This window comes from Podarcis gaigeae, assembly GCF_964106915.1.
Source record: "Podarcis gaigeae genome assembly, chromosome: 1".
Lineage (NCBI taxonomy): Eukaryota > Metazoa > Chordata > Lepidosauria > Squamata > Lacertidae > Podarcis > Podarcis gaigeae.
Window position 1 is genome coordinate 107383867 of NC_139678.1, and position 11606 is coordinate 107395472.

The following is an 11606-nucleotide window of genomic DNA, read 5'->3' on the forward strand; positions in this document are numbered from 1 at the left end:
GAATTATTTTGAGTATGTAATCAGTCCACTGGCGTATAGCCCTCTCATATCCAATCTCTTGTTAAACAGAACCTAAATCGGGGTTTCTGCCTTTTCAAAACAAAAACTCACCCCGAGTTCAAGCAGCGTTTCCGCTTTCAGCAGAAGAGCAAGACTGTTTACGGGGAATGGCTGAAAGAGACACCAGCATACTAGAAAGAATTGCTGGGTAAGTAAATTACGCCTAATGAGTTGGCAGCAGCTGCTGGGCTAGGAGAGTTTATAGACTTCTGTTTAGATTGTCGATTTGTGTGTGACCTTAATTGTACAGGTGTACAAAACGTTACATTGGCAATTGTCAAGTGCTTGTATTATTTTTATTTTCCACTACTTTTTATGCACATCTGTTATTTCCTGATAACAACTGCCTATACACACCTCGGAATGAGTCCAAATGAACTCAGTCGGACTTATTTCTCTGTAGTGGCTTAGAGGATTGTAGTGCAGGGCGGCGATCCTATGCACATTAACCTGAAAGCCTCCACCCCCCAAATAGATTTTAATGGCACTTCCTCCCTAGTAAATGTGCAGGGGCTTGCAACTCGAGTATGAGCAGTTTTCAAATTTACTTATTCCTGCACTTAGTCCATTCATATCCCGAATGCCCAGCCCCAATGAGTATTAAAATATATAGACGTGGCTATGCCTGCTTGGTGAATGCAAAGCCGGAGATGTGTCCGGAATTTCCGAGGCAAGAAACAGATCCCTTGGATTTTGCCTAAAACTGCCTGAACAGAACTCAGTCCGGGCTCAGTTTGATTTATTGTCCAACTGTTCCGGGGTAGGGGGTGCGTGGGTGGGGTGATGTTCAACCCCCCCCCCCACAGGACTAAAATAAACTAAAGCAGAGACACCGCCTGAAACTGACAAGGCCCCCTCGCAAAACAAACAGCTGCAAGTAGTGACGGGCTTTCTGGATCTCATTTCACGTGAATAATGCTCTTACACGTCTAAGGCTCTCTCACACACATCGGCCCTTGTGCGTCTTGGAGAAGAACCCGCATATTTTTGGAAGGCTTTTTGAATCACCGATGAAAGAGGCGAAGTGATGCTCTTGAATGTCGGCGTCTTGGGTGGGAGAGAAGGAGGGGCAGGAGGCTACGTTTGACAGACCATTGACATCTACCGGTGAAAGGGCGGTGACTGCTGGTAGCAAGGAGAGAGTGGGGGAGAGAGTGGGGGGGGGGAAGAGAAAGATATATTTGGCACTGTTTAAAGCAGCCCTTTTTGTCCCCTGCCCCCGCCGCCCCTTCCGTCAGCCTTACCACGGATTATGCGCTTCCTACCCAGCCCTGTTCTCTCGATCCTTCTGATGCGATTCCTCACAGAATCTGTAAATCAGATGCGAAGTTACCTAGGGAAGAAGAACGAGGGTGACCTTTGAGTCGTGCTCCTGTTATCGATACGGGCCTCTTTCCTTGCACTTAAAATGGGAGCCCCGAGTGGCTCATTTCCTGCGCCTTTAACAGCAAAGCATATAGACAAAAGACATTGGCCGTGTTTTGGGGGGTGTCTGGGGGGAGAGTGATGTAGTTAAGAGAGAGAAAGAAGGAAGGAAGGAAGGAAGGAAGGAAGGAAGAGAGAGTTGAAGGTATACCGTTTGGCATTACTCTGTTGGCTTGTGGTCTACTGGACTACTCAAATGACACAGCCTGAGCTGCAGCGAGCAGGGTCCGTACCACAGGCAAGGATGGCTAGTATGTTTGCTTATACACTTACTTAAAGAATTTGCTTCTCATCCCTTACCCAAGAAGGCTCTCAGAGATTTACAGACCTTAAGGCCCACAATCTAAAACAACATGACACAGAAGGGAAAAGGTTCGGGAGGGAGGAGGAGGAGGCAAGAAAGCTCAAGCCCCAGTTAAGTTAGAAGATATTCAGATATTATCATGACACCTCCAGCTCTCTGAAATTAGGAGAGTCTTAGCTCTGGAGGAAGTTGAATAGATGCTTTTCTAGCTTGGCGTCGGAAATAGGTCTCTCGTTCCTAATAATTCTCATTTCTATTAATTAATTATTAATAATTAATTAATTAACAATTACCTGCACCCCAGTCCTATGGACATTTGCTCGGGAGTAGGCCCCGCGGTGTAAGGCCTTTGAACACCCCTATCCACCCTTTTTCAGGGTCCTCCTTATCACATCTCCACTCAACTCCTGGTGCAGGATTAGTGACATGAAGGAGATTTATAGCTCAAGCCGAGGTAGGTTTCCTCGAAAGTAAGGCCAGTTGCATTTCGTAGGGCCTACCCGCAAGTGATTGCGGCTATGCTTGCAGCCTTAATTTCCAGGAAAAGGGGATTTAGAGGAGCCCATTGTGGGATCACCGGGGTATTCACCGGGATATTCCCACCTCTCAGGGTAAAATTGTCACGGAATAATTCGCACCCTCAAAATAGGGCTAGTGGGGCAATGCTATGCTTAGGAATAAGTCCCATTAAACTTAGGGGGGGTGGACTCCGTAAATAGGCTCAGGAGCTGGCCACAGCTACAGCAGCACATGGCCTGGATTAAAGAAGAACGTAAAGTACGCGGTAGGAATCGTTGAGCAAAGGGACAGGACTTCTGCCAGTCGCCTCTTCCGCATAATCAGCCTAACGAAATGTTAGGCTTGTCTGTCTGGCGAGTCTGTCCCGCGAGTCGCTGATTGGCATTTCTGAAAGCATACGCCACGCTTCGTCGTTTCACGCTGTGCAAAATTTTAGGCCGATCGCAGAACGAGCATTTCTCGGATCAGCAAAACTCTTCAATGCCTGGAGGAGTCTAAGAGCAGGTTCGCACGTGCGTCGCTCCGAGACGGGAGCATCAAATTACGACTTGCACGTGTGAACGCGCCATCACTGATTAAACTGCTGCAAATTCAATTTTTATATTTCCTCACTCCTAACACAATCCTAGTAAAGGCAGGTCTCAATTCCGCTGTCCACCGATCAAGTGCTGAATAGCCTGGTTCTCATAATTAGCATGCTATAAAATGCAATTATATACGTACTTACTCAGAAGCAAGTCCACTGAGTTCTAGGGCCTTTACTCCCAGGTAAACGAGTACAGTATTGCAGCCACAGACCCCATTCTCCAGTGACCCATATACACACTACTTCAGTTATAGGAAGTGGTTAAATATATATATATTCTTAGTGTATGTTTTTCAATCTCTTAACCAGGAAAGTTTAAAATATGAATAACAAAGATATTAGAGACTAACTTGAACTCCATCTCCTGGGAGCCCAAGCCAGCCCAGGAGATTGGTTCGGTAGCACTCAACTGATGACTGCCTCCTTTTGTTTGTTGACCTACAAACGTGGCAGGGACAGAAATGGCTCTGACCATCACTCCACAGGCTGCCATGAAGAAATATACTTCAGATTCTGCAATGACCAAGTCAACTTGGCTGTGGGGCCCCTCACTGTTTGATAAGGAGAAAGAAAGAGATACCATTACAGAAGGGGAGGAGAAGCTCTTCCAACTAGAGGCCCACATTCCCTTCTGGGGGGCTACCTGTCAGTGGTGGGCGGTCCCAGAGGCAAAAATGGGTGGAGCAACAAAGGTAGAATTTTGCCTTTGTTCAGTAGGCTAGTTTCTGCACCGACTCACACACTCTCTATCCTCGCATCAGTCAAGCAAGAGGCATAATCAGACTTCAAGGACACATTCCAGCCAGGCAAAAGCATTTCTGGTGTGAAACAGAATCAGTAAGCAGTGTGGTCTGGGGAGAATCCCAAGGGCCAGATAGAGATCACTAAGTAGAGAGGCTCCCAGGTGTAGTTCTCCACCTCTAGGTTACAGGATACGAGCTAACATAGGAGACAACTCTTAGGAGCTGATGTCCCTTTGCACCCCCAATAAAATATTTGAGGGCCCCCCCCAGTTGACAGGCATTGTCATTCAAATGGTGTGTGTGCGTGCCACATTTTGTGATTGATTATGTGGGGCAGGGCTTACCTGCTCCCCCCAATATTTTATTCAAGCTGGTACCCCTGGGGGCTAAAGCGAAATGTACGTATGTATTTGGGGTGAGAAACAGGGTTCAAACTTTGCTGAATATCCAGCATAGTCAAAAGGTTAATTTCAGATACAGTGATATCTCGGGTTACATATGCTTCAGGTTACATACGCTTCAGGTTACACACTCCGCTAACCTAGAAATAGTGCTTCAGGTTAAGAACTTTGCTTCAGGAGAAGAACAGAAATCAGGCTCCGGCGGCGTGGCAGCAGCAGGAGGCCCTATTAGCTAAAGTGGTGCTTCAGGTTAAGAACAGTTTCAGGTTAAGTACAGATCTCCGGAACGAATTAAGTACTTAACCCGAGGTACCACTGTACTCTAGATGAAGGCAACCCCCATATTAGCAAAACACACAGGATGTGGGAGACAGGCCTATTTTAGTGTGTGTGATGCATTTCCAGAAATCTTTGAGAAAACTGACAGGAGGAGTGCTTTCTATCAAAGTCAGGTGGATCCCAGCCCTGTGGAAAATACTGTATGGGTGTGCTGAATTTACATAGTTTTGCATCCAAGTAATTACACCACACTGGGACGCAGGTGGCGCTGTGGGTTAAAGCCTCAGCGCCTAGGGCTTGCCGATCGAAAGGTCGGCGGTTCGAATCCCTGCGGCGGGGTGCGCTCCCGCTGCTCGGTCCCAGCGCCTGCCAACCTAGCAGTTCGAAAGCACCTCCGGGTGCAAGTAGATAAATAGGGACCGCTTACCAGCGGGAAGGTAAACGGCGTTTCCGTGTGCGGCTCTGGCTCGCCAGAACAGCGATGTCACGCTGGCCACGTGACCCAGAAGTGTCTCCGGACAGCGCTGGCCCCTGGCCTCTTAAGTGAGATGGGCGCACAACCCCAGAGTCTGTCAAGACTGGCCCGTACGGGCACGGGTACCTTTACCTTTACCTAATTACACCACACACACACACACACACACACACACACAATGTCCAATACATTGCAGACATATTATCCAATGGTTATGTAATCTGGACCTATATTGTTATTATACCCATTTTGCAGATGGGTAGGCTGAGCCCAAGAGAATTTGGGCTTGCCTAAGGCCATCTAATGAGTTCATGGCTGAGGTGAGATTTGAACTGTTATATTCCATCTCATAGCTTATATTAACAAATACACTTCACCAACTTTGGGCTTCAGTTTTCTCTTCTCATTAACACTCATGGCGGAAGGTGCTGTGTTCTTCATGTTAATGTTTTAATTTAATTTCTTGGGAGCAATTTGCTATTAATTACATGTGTGTAAGTAACATTGAATTCACTTGGATTTATGCATGAGTAACTGCAATCTGTATTTCAGCCTTAAATGGTTCTTGCCATTTACAGTACTTTCGATGCAGTGATGATAAGGAGGCTGTATGGTAACAATTAAAGCAGATCTTAGCTATCCTTTTTCATGTTAATGACATGAGATTTCAATGCATTTTTCTTTTTTCTTTTAAAAAGCTCATTAATAAAGACAAATAGCTGTTTTGTCAGGTCTTCCTCTGTCCCGTGTCTTGTGGTACTCTGCATCTGAAGAATAAGGTGGAACAGACATTAAAGTAAGTCACACATCTTTAAGGTCTGTGATCAGCAGTGTGAGCTATGGGGCAGGAAATCCCTGAATTCTGCCATAGATTCTTCAACCGAGACCTCACTAGGACTAAGAGATCTTAAGCAGGTACAGTCCCAATACAACCCTTACTGGCACTTCTGGTATTTGCTTGAAATCCTATGAAATCGAACTATTTGCTACTCTAATAACACATGCATATAGTCAAAACAAAAAAAAATTCCTTCCAGTAGCACCTTAAAGACCAACTAAGTCAGTTCTTGGTATGAGCTTTCGTGTGCATGCACACTTCTTCAGATACACTGTGTGTGTATCTGAAGTGTGTGTATCTGAAGAAGTGTGCATGCACACGAAAGCTCATACCAAGAACTGATTTAGTTGGTCTTTAAGGTGCTACTGGAAGGATTTTTTCTTCAGATACACTGAAACAGAAGTTTCCAGACCCTTCTATATAGTGAGAAGGTGGGGAGGGGTATTACTCAGAAGGGTGGTGGGAATGGGTGATTGGCAGATAGCTGTGATGAGCCTGTTGACGACTCTTAACGACTGCAATAGGTCTTACAGGAAGAAGCAAGGGGTGAAAAGGTGAAAAATGGCTTTGTCATGTATAATGAGATAAGAATCCAAGGTCTTTGTTCAGGCCAGGTTTCTCCATGGTTTTAAGTTTGGTGATAAGTTGTAATTCAGCAGCTTCTCTTTCCAGTCTATTTCTGAAATTCCTTTGTAGTAAAACAGCTACTTTGAGATCTTGTATAGAATGTCCTGGGAGATTGAAGTGTTCTCCTACTGGTTTCTCTGTCTTGTGATTCCTGATGTCCGATTTATGTCCGTTTATTCTTTGGCGTAAGTTCTGGCCTGTTTGTCCAATATAGAGAGCTGAAGGACACTGTTGGCATTTGATGGCATACACAATGTTAGACGATGAGCAATTAAATAGTCCCGAGATGGTATGTGTGATGTTGTTGGGGCCAGTAATGGTGTTGTCCGGGTGTATGTGGCAGCAAAGTTGGCATCTGGGTTTATTGCAGGCTCTGGTGCCAGTGTCTGTGTTAGGTCTGGCTATCTGTAACATAAAATTAGTTTACTTACAATCATCACAATAAGATCCCTGAAGGCAGGCCTAAGTTACATAACTATATATCTACATGAACTGTCCCATAAGGGAATTAGTCACAAGTGACTGAGACTGAGCAGTCATGTCTCCTAACACACAGGAACACAAAATGGAGAACAAGAAGAGCAGAACATGGAGGCCAGGTGCTCCTCTGTCCAAGAACTGGCCACACCCACATTAAGTCACATGCAAAGGAAGTTTGTACCAGCTCAGGAGGAACTATCAAGTTTTATCCTGAGTGATACAAAGCATTCCCCAGCGTGTGCATTGTAGGAATGTTGTATTTGACTGCAATCCCACAGGTGTAACTTCATTTGCCCAGCAGCAGGACAGCCTCTCTTCAGCTAGCTCTCCTCCTCCACTAACACCCAGATCACGAAGAGCCTTGCACGTCAGAATTCACGGCTTCTTGGGAGGAATCCAGAGAGTGAGGGCCAGAGGGGGAAGGAGGGGCCAGATGTTAGTCCCAGCAACGTCTTCAACTAGGGCAGATTAGCCTAGATGAACTGTGTTGTGTTTTATTTACTATTGTGAATAAAGCTGATTGTACTTCATGTCTTGAGTCCTCTTACTGACCTGAGGATGAATCTGTATTCCTGACAGCCCCTTGAAACTTGGTTAGGCTTTTCCTTCCAGTGGGGCACACAGCCTGACCCAGAAGTGTGGAAAACTGTCTGGGGCTCTAGACAAGGAGGCACCTTGTGAAAAAGTGAGAACACAGCTGAAGGTCCCCTTGTGATACACATGCCATTTAAAAGTGCCCTGGTCCACCAAGGTCTGACGTGGGAAGGACTTCACCTGGCATCATTATCATCACTTTGCTGTATCTTTGCCATCATGACTACAAGAGGTTGGGCGAAGTTGTGATGAGTGACCACCCTAACCCTCTATGAAGCAAGCAGACAATCCTGTTGCTTAGAATTCAGTGATTTCTATGCACACAGTGACCAGAATAGTGGTGTGGATGGCTACACATATGCCCGGGTAATTTTAATAGAAAGTTTCAGAGCCTCAAATCCAGTGACTCAGTGCGCAGGAGGAAGCTGCCTAAGACAGCTCAGCATCAGTGGTGGGAGTCTTTGTGCCAAAAGGCTAAGGGCACCACATGCTTGGGAAGGTCTCCTAAGAAAGCCTACTTCCCACAGCTGTCTCTCTCAGGCTTGCAGAACCCAAGGCTCTGGAGAGGACTCCCGCTTCCATCAGACCCAGCCAGTCAAGGATGATAGGAGTTGTTGTCCAGTAACACCTGCAGGGTCAAGATTCCCCATCCTTGGTCTGCCTTACCTGGATGCTTCTTGGTTTGTCTCTGCTCTGATTTTGATGATATATCCCATGCCTCATCTAGCACAGTCCTAGGAAGCCTTCTGCTGCCATAACAGCTGCGTCGTCCCAAGGCTCAAGGAGAAATACAACTGGCATTTATGGTGCTACTCATGACGACAGTCATTAAGCTTGTTTACACATTACACCGAAGGTTGACATCAGCTGTCTCTGCACAGGTACAAGTATCTGCATGGAAGATTCTACATGTGTCAGAATTTTCAGGCTGTACACTCTTTGCATCTTACATGTGAGTAACTGTGTGAAGGTGCATCCCAGTGGTTTGTGTACACAGATCAATAGACTGTACACTCTTTGGAACAACAACAACCACCATTTATATCCTGAACATAATGTGTGAACATCCCTATCATCATGGCTGCACCAGTGAGGGATGACTGTTGTGGTCCTCATGTTACATTACACAGTTAAGGAAGGGGACAGGGCAATTGGCAGCTTTGTTACAATCAAATGAGGCATGATTTTGTGTTGTTTTCCCCTTATGGAGGGAAGGGCAAGCAAAGACCTCAAAGCCTGCTCCAGCTGGACTAACCACCCAACTTCCTGGCTCTGGGGATTGTGGGAAGGAAGCTTGTGACTTTTTATAGTTTTATATTATATATTGTAGTGTTTATTTGTTTGTTTGAAGTCAGTTTATTGCCTCTTCTTAGTTACCTTGAAAATCTTGAAAGGTGAGATATAAATAAGTGTAATAAACACATAAAGTAAGAGTGTAAAGGTTGAAGAGCAAAGGTTTTGATTTGCTGAATGAACAGAGAGCTATTATTACTACTGATTAAATTTATTAGTTATTTGTTACCAGGCTCTCTAGGTGACTTACATTTAAATACATAAACATACTGTAAATACAACTGCATCTGAATTTCTCATTCTTAGGTACTAAAGCATTTTGGGCTAATATTGTCCATCTACCTTTCTGAACTGGCAAATGATACACAAGCCATCTCATGTGCGTTATCACAGTCTGAACATGTGGTCCTTATTCCACAAAACGGATTCCTTGCTGAACATAATGGAAGCTCCTGCTTTCATAACCCAACAGCCCCGATAATATCGATCCAATCCACAAATCTAGTTGCGTCCCTTAGTTTTTACACGGTGAGGTTTGGAACTGCAATATAAGCAGAAAAGTGTTAAGTTGCTAAGAATTATTTTTAAAGCTTCAACTCCCCCCTTTTTTTAAATTAAGGAAATCATTCTTCATATTTACTTTAAAATGCTAATAAACTATTAAATGAACAAGTAACACAATATGCAACAATTTTTGCACCATCCCTCTAGTGCCTAAAAATTGCAGGATAAAGTTGGTGTATACTTGATAACAATTTACATGTTTATTTTACCATCTGGTAAATGTGTAAATGATATTTTGGGAAGCACATTTCAAATTCACTTTAACAACTTCTCCTCGACAATATGTATCCTATCTTATGTATCGACTGGTAGATTATTATTTTTTTTAGGGGGGTTATACATAAGGGAAAAAAATATCTATCTAGAAACATGAACTCAGTAGGAGATGGGGGTGTGCAGGGAAGACTGATATGGAAAGATTAATTTGTCTGTTGTTGTTTTTTTAGTGTGTGGTTAAACCTCATTCAAAATGGATGGATTTTCTGTGGTGTTGCAAGTATTCTAACCATTCAATTAGTTTGCCTGTCTTAGAGCATTTCTGTGTATCATGGTTCAGAGATGATCATATCAAGTTTTCTATGGACACCAAGGGGGACTTCTAGGTACCAACAAAGCGCCAGGCAGCGTCATGTGTGATGTTCTGCAGCTCTATCACATTCTTTCCGAGGGGTTTGAATTTGCCGTCCAATGTGTCTAAATATGGGAGGCTCATTATCGGATGTGTTACAGCAAACCTCAAGCGGATTTGCTTGCATTATGTACTTCAACAGCATTTTGACCCTTTATCTGTCTGACTCCCTTCCACCCCCACACCCTGCTTCCATTCCAGATTACTGGTCTCACGAGAGTAGATCACAAGCAGTTTTCATGATTGTTACAAAGGAGGGGTCTGACTTAAAAAAACCACCCCAAACCCAAATCTTATTTACCCTTTCCTAACTGGCAACAATCTCCTTTGGTAAAATGCAACCTGTCCTCTAAGGAAAGCTGTGCAGAGTACACCTCCACAGTAATTGCCATCTGGCTGATTTGCAAATTAAGTTTGGGAACACATTTCCAATGTAGGCTTTAAACTAATGCAGCTTTACATTCTACCAGCCCTTCCTAACCTGCTGTATCCAGGCAGCCATGATGCTTTTCTTCCAAGCCTGGAAGTCCTGGTTAACAAAGGACATCCCATTTGCATGGTGATGGTGTAGTGTAGCATCTCAAGGAGCTTCCAGACTGCCACTCTTTTTGGATGTGATTCAATCACACGCTAGAAAATCCAGGTTGTGCAATTACTGTTCATTGAGGGGGTCTTGCACAGCAAACCGGCTCTGCCAAAATATTAAACTGTTTGCAGTAATGAAAGTGATGGGGAAAATGCACTAGAAAGTGTGAGCTGCTTGCACTAGAAATTATGGGAGAGCTAGGGTGGGGTAGTGGTTAAGAGTGCTGGACTAGCACCGGGGAGACTAGGGTTCAAATCCCCACTGAGCCATGAAGCCTACTGGGTGATTTTGAGCCTGTTACTGTATCTCAGCCTAACCTACCCCACAGGGTTGCTGTGAGGAAAAAAGGAGAGGGGGAAAGCATGTACACTGCCTTGAATTCCTTTGAGAAAAGTATAATCATCATCATAATGATGATAACGACACACTTGCTCAATGCAACATCATGTAATCTCCCACCAACAAATCAGGATGAATGAACAATAAGCAGGTTGTCTCAAAGTATCCTCAGTGAATCTAGAGTTAACCCATCAAATTTTGTTCCTATCACTTTCATCCAGCACTTCATGTGCACCACAAAGCATGCATGGATGTGATGGCCTGGGAGTCTGATTCAGAGGCTGAACCAGAGGAATCTCAGCCTGCACAGGAGTCCCCGTCTCCAGGGCCGGCTGAGCTGGGGCAGGGCCTTGAATCTGAAGATGAATCCACTCTGGCTCCGGAGGTGATTGAAGACCCATTGCCTACAGATGCGCCTCTCCCAGCCCTGTCAGGGGAAGGTGAGCCTCCCCCTGGGTCTAGTAACCCTCCAGCCTCTCCTGAGCTGCAGAGGCTCAGGGCAGAGAGGCGGAGGGAACTGGTTTCTCCCAGGAGGAGTGCTCGCCTTAAGGCCAGGAGAGGTGGGTCACCTGTGGGCCGGAACCGCCCCTGGCCTCAGAGAAGATAAAGGCCAGTCAGCCCGGTCCCAGGTTGTGGGAGCAACAACGTTGGAAACCTGTTTCTGCCAGCACCCAGACCTGTCTTTCCGGAGTTCCCGTCCCCGCCCGGTTTTTTGCTTTGAACCCAGCTTCCCCCTTGGTGGACAGTCTCCAGACCCTCGGCCCAGGACCGGACTTTGACCACGCCTCACAGTAACCCCCCCGGGACCAGCACAATGGATCTCTTCTCTGCTTAGGCTTTCCAAGTCACTTAAGATGGACAGGAA